Genomic DNA, 6,394 nt, shown 5'->3' with positions numbered 1-6,394 from the left:
GAGGTGTCTCACATGAGGTCGCGGCGCCAAGCAAATCTCGCGAAGAAACGGTACAGCAGCTCCGTCTCCGTTAAAGGGACAGTTCTCCTTTTTTTTTAAATTCGACAGAGACCTTGAGCCATACACACATTTTATTTTGCTTATTTTAACCAACGCCTCCTCATGTTCCATTGATTGCAGATTTTATTGAGTTACTAGGGTGTAAATCCGCTTCTAGCCTGATGACAGCTGCAGACCTCAGACCCCCCACAGTCAGTGACCCTGTACTGAATGATGGATGGATGATGGATGATGGATGATGGATGGATGGATGGATGGATGGATGGATGGATGGATGGATGGATGGATGGATGGATGGATGGATGGATGGATGGATGGATGGATGGATGCAGTGGCGTCAATTCAGTCGAAGCTAAGGTATGGCAAGGTTACGAGTCACAGAACTTAACTAGAGTATCAATCAACACGTCCAGCAAATACTCATCACAGAAGTCTGCTATGTAGCTTATCTGTGTGGTTAAGAAAATTGGAACTTTTTCAAATGCAGTCTTGCTCACTGCAAAAACTCAAAATCTTACCAGGAATATTTGTCTTATTTCTAGTTAAAATGTCTAATTTTTAGTCAAAAAAAATCTCATTACACTCAAAACAAGAGTCATCACCAGAAAAAAAATAACTAATTTAACAATTTTCACCTGTTTCAAGTAAATTTTCACTTGAAATAAGTAGAAAAATCTGCCAGTGGGACAAAATTCATCTTCTCATTACAAGCAAAAAAATCTTGTTCCACTGGCAGATTTTCCCACTTATTTTAAGTGAAAATCTACCTGAAACAGGTGAGAATGGTTGTTTTTGAGTCTTGTCTTAAATGATATGAGATTTTTTTTACTAAAAATTAGACATTTTAACTAGAAATGAGACAAATATTCTTGTTAAGATTTTCAGTTTTTGCAGTGTATAATAACTAGTGAAATCAATCATGTTGTTCTGATTTGCATTTGTAGTTATTCTATATGTATTAAGTAATAGAATAATCAATAAAAATAGACACAGAGTAATTCCATAAATGTATTTAAAAAACAAACATTTACATTTTCCCTTGAAGCCAAGGTGTGGCGGCTGCCATACCTTGCCATACCCAATTGACGCCCCTGGATGGATGGATGGATGGATGGATGGATGGATGGATGGATGGATGGATGGATGGATGGATGGATGGATGGATGGATGGATGGATGGATGGATGGATGGATGGATGGATGGATGGATGGATGGATGGATGGATGGATGGATGGATGGTGACCTAGGATGTGCTTTAATGTGACGCATAAGCAGAGGTGTCAAGTAACGAAGTACAAATACTTTGTTACCTTACTTAAGTAGACATTTTGGTTATCTATACTTCACTGGAGTAATTATTTTTCAGACGACTTTTACTCCTTACATTTTCACGCAATTATCTGTACTTTTTACTCCTTACATTTTAAAAACAGCCTCGTTACTCTATTTCATTTTGGCCTTTAAAAAAAACTATCCAGTTAAATTGCTCCATCCGGATAGAGTGAATTTGGTTGTGGTTGTTTCAGATGTTCTTGTCCAGTTTTGTTCTTACATCCATTGCCCTCAGATTCCTGCAACTAAACTTGGATGTACATTCCAATAAAGGTTAGGATAAATGATAACATGCCTCTGAAGTTTGACTTTTTGCACCATTACAATACTTATAGGCAACTAGTCATCATATCTCCTGCTCTCTGAAACACATGTTAATGCTCAATAGTACACATATATGGTTCTTTAATATATTTAAATTATACTAAGATGCATTCATTTCCAATGGCTTTTTTCCCCTTACATTACTTTTACTTTTATACTTTAAGTAGTTTTGAAACCAGTACTTTTATACTTTTACTTGAGTAAAAAACTTGAGTTGATACTTCAACTTCTACAGGAGTATTTTTAAACTCTACGCATAAGGTCAGAAGTGGGGCCTTTACGTTAATGTAACATAGAGTGGGGTGGGGGGGACAGTCTGTGGTAGACGATTCAGAGGGGGGTCTGGGGCCTTGTTGACGAGGACACCTGCAGTCGGGAAGATATGTGAAACTTCAGCACATTCACAATGCTGATTTTTGAAGTTAAGTACTTATTATTATCATACTTATTGTATCAGTTTAGTTATTATACTGATGCCTGTTGTCAAATCACATTTATAGCCAACACATATGTGTAAGAAAAATTAACACTAAAGAAACTCATAAGACTTGCAGGAAGGTAGGACTGCATAACGTCTAAATAACACATTGTATACCTTGCATCAAAATTGTATTTGTATTTTTGATCATTTTGTAAGTGAAGTTTTAGTAAAATCCAACTGTTAATCTGTTACCCCACACACTGCATCACTGCTGAGCCAAACTTCCTTGTATATCAGGGGCCCTTGGGCATAATTGCCTAATAAACAGCAATCCCAGCTGTATCTCAATGTTTGCAAAAGCCTCAACTGCCAGAAGGAGATCAAGTACCTGCTCTGTCCACTACCGGCACTTAAATTAGACGTTGAAGATATACCTATTGTTATCTGACAGTTGCTTAATAAAATTCAGAAAACACTGTTTTAGCATGTAAACTAAGGATTCTACGTTTTCCCGACCTCAACCTCCAGCACTTACACTATATACTAGAACTGGAGATGCAGGGCTCATAGGAGGGGTGTTCAATGCTTTGAGCGTCTTCTTCCTTGCGTTGCACCTCTCATGTGCCTCTTTCCATCTCTTTCGCTGGGCACGCTGTGCTCTCTCCGTGCGGTCTTTTTGCAATAGCTTCTTCCCTGTTTTTAAGTCTTCCTTCCATTTCTGTTTCTCTTTTTCTAAATATTGCTGTCTCCTCTCTGGATCAGCATCACGCCTAGCGCGATAGCGCCTTTGCTTTTCAGCAGCGCTGAGGGGTGGACCATCACTCTGAAAGAAAAATAAAATAATACAATTGAATTGTTTAAAATATGTAGACTAAACTCAATTAGTTTACTATGTGTAAAATATTTATTTGGACCATGAATAATGGTTTTGAATTCTGAGTAAACTGAGGAGTTGCAATCCTGTTACTGCAGGGCAATCCTGTTACTCTAATCACAGCAACAGGGTTGCCCCTCACAGTAACAGGGTTGCAAATCCATGCTAATGTTAGCTTTTTCTCAAAAGATGAAGCTAGCTATTTACCTAACTGTTAGCATTTACCAAGAGAACACTCTTACATAAGTAAATAAGTAAAAACTTTTTTTAAAGTATTCATATTATACTGGAAATATGCGTAACTGGGTTGCTGGTGGTAGATTGAGACATCCAAGCAAGGCTGACAATGTTATAAAAATATGAAAAATAGAAGAGAGGACATACCTGTGCTCCTCTACCCATGCTGAAGGTAAAGTGTTTGATGATGTAATTTCCAATGTGTCATGTGACACACACCTTTCTTCTTCTTCTACCATGCTAAAAAGCTTAAGGTAACAGGATTGCAGCCAAAGTGTGGGACACAGATTCCATTCGTAATAATACTTATTTAAAATATTTTTTTGATAAAAAAATTGCTTTCCACATCTACAAGAGACATCTATGGACAAACAAATACAAAAGAAAGTAGATTTAAATGTAATTTTAACAGTTTTATCTGATATTCAATTTGGTCACCAAGGGGCTGGGACAAGTGGAAATGGCATATTAGGGGGTACTCCCAACTTATTTGGTATTTTTAAAAATATTTTCAAAACATTGTTTCTCCCAGATGATTTAGATTTGGTCTAAGGACTAGTAAAACTTACACAAAAACTTGATGATTATGTATTTTGTACACAGTTTATTTGAAATTTCATGGGTGGGACGTCAAATGTCCTCCAATTCTGGAATGACCCATATGTTCAAACATATACTGTAGTATATGTTAGGACATATAAGGACTATATAAGATTATAGGGTGTGTTATGATAGTTGTTCATGAGGCAGGTTTTCTTTCAATACATTTTTATCTGTTATTCCATATTCAATCCCTTAACTGCAATACAGTTCAAACTAAAGTCAGCGGAGCTAAAGGTTTACACATGAATGGATCAAAATTGTGGAGGGATAATGTAAGAGTTTTGAAGTTTAAAGCCACATGCTCATTCTTTTGTGTAGAACACAAAACCATCAGTGCTCCATTGCTTGGCTGAAAACAAGTCACGTTTGGCTGTTTATTTACATCAGAGGAGTGTGAGACATACAAAAAACAGCCATGTCTGGACACTTTAGTTCCTTTCCTCTTGGTATATTTACGGTAAGTTTGATTTTATAATTGTAAAAAAAATTCAAATGTTTTTTAGAGATTTTCTATTCTTTATCTATTATCTATTCTTTATAGTATGATAAGATAAGACTTAAGATAATATGAGAGAGTTTTAAAGCAAAGTTAGGTAACAAAATGGATATTTAAGTGTAACTGTCAGTGATAATCTGTTGTGTACTATTAATATTTACATATGACGTATGTAAGGATGCTGTCTGTTCTGCTTTCAATACAATCATTCCACATAGACTGGTCAGAAAACTGAGTCATCTGGGCATGGGCGGTTCCCTGTGCGTATGGATACTGGACTTCCAAAGCAACAGACCCCAGAACATCAGGATTGGAGACCCACACATCCTCCACTCTCATCCTGAACACAGGAACACCACGAGAAGGTGTCCTCTACTCCCTCTTCACACATGACTGCATCCCCATTCACACCACCAACACCATTGTAACGTTTGCTGAGGACACCACCATTGTACAACTAATAACAGACAACAAGCAGAGCCACCACTGAGAGCCTGCTGACCTACTGCTGCACAGCAGTCTGGTTCACCAGCTGCACGGTAGAAAACAGGAAGGACGTGCAGCGGGTTGTGAAGGAGGCAAAGAAAATCATCGGCACCTACTACTACCCCCCACCACAGACTTTTACACCAGGCGACTACAGAAGAAGGCAATGCAATGGACCCTGGACACCCTGTTCTCCCCCCTCCCATCTGGCAAAGATACCAAGAAAACAAGAACTAATGCTGCGTTCCATTTACCTCGGAAGTCGGGACTCGGAACTGGGAATGACGTCACAGCCGAGTTATCAGCGTTCCAGTTACAAAGTAGGTAAACAAGTTTGTAGTTCGCATATACCACATGAAAAATGTAAATTACACTATAGCAGCATATATATGCCAAACAATACTTGTATACGACTGATTTAGTGTGACCAAAACTAGAATGAAGTGCTACGAATTTTTACAGAGCTCTCTTCTACTGTTTACAACCGGGGCAGCCATCTTGGAATGTGAACTCGGGGGTGGTGAAGACTCTCCCACTTTCCCAGTGGGAAATCCCACTTCGAGGGGCGTTCCAGTTGAAAAATCCAACTGGGAACTAGGAAATCCCCACTTCCGAGGACAAATGGAACGCGGCATAACACAGACTGAAAAACAGCTTCTTTTCCACAGGCTGTGAAAGCCATCTAGCGGCCATAGTGGGAGTTTATTTTCCTTGTGCCTTTTCAACCCCCAAAACGCTATATCTTTTTAAGTAATATTAAAATCAAAATTCAAATGGCACTGGTTAATTGCCATGCATATTAATCGTATGTGGTCAATCCTTTTATTTTTGCTATTTTCTTTCTCCATTTTTCTTGATAGTTGTCTCCTTGGGATAATCTGTCTTCCACAGACGGACATTGATTTATATATATATATTTTTTTTTATTTAACCTTTATTTAACCAGGAAAATCCCATTGAGATTAAAAACCTCTTTTCCAAGGGAGACCTGGCCAAGATAGGCAGCAGCAATTACAACACATAGTTATAAATCACGAAAAACACCAACAGATAAGATACAATTAAAATTAAATTAAAACAGCAAGCAAATCACAAAAAACAGGTACATGTAATGGAGTCTGCCTCAAGTATTTTCAATTTAGATTTAAAATTTCTCAGAGAAATTAACTCTGTTATACGACGGAGTATTAGGGCCAAACTAAGACAAAAAAAATTTGGAAATTACGAGAATAAAGTCATAATATAATGATAATAAAGTCGTAAAATTACGAGAATAAAGTCGTAATAGAATAAAGTCGTAATATTATGAGAATAAAGTCGTAATATTACGAGAATAAAGTCGTAAAATTACGAAAATAAAGTCGTAACATTACGAGAATAAAGTCGTAATGTTGCGAGAATAAAGTCGTAATATTATGAGAATAAAGTCGTAATATTACGAGAATAAAGTCGTAATATTCCGAGAATAAAGTTGTGACATTACGAGAATAAAGTCGTAATGAATAAAGTGGTAATTTATGAGAATAAAGTCATAATATTATAAAGTGAAGTTATATTTATA

The sequence above is a fragment of the Cololabis saira genome, chromosome 11, assembly GCF_033807715.1.
Source record: "Cololabis saira isolate AMF1-May2022 chromosome 11, fColSai1.1, whole genome shotgun sequence".
In the NCBI taxonomy this organism is placed as follows: Eukaryota; Metazoa; Chordata; class Actinopteri; order Beloniformes; family Belonidae; genus Cololabis; species Cololabis saira.
The sequence above is the reverse complement of the archived record's forward strand: the minus strand, read 5'-3'. Positions refer to the sequence as shown.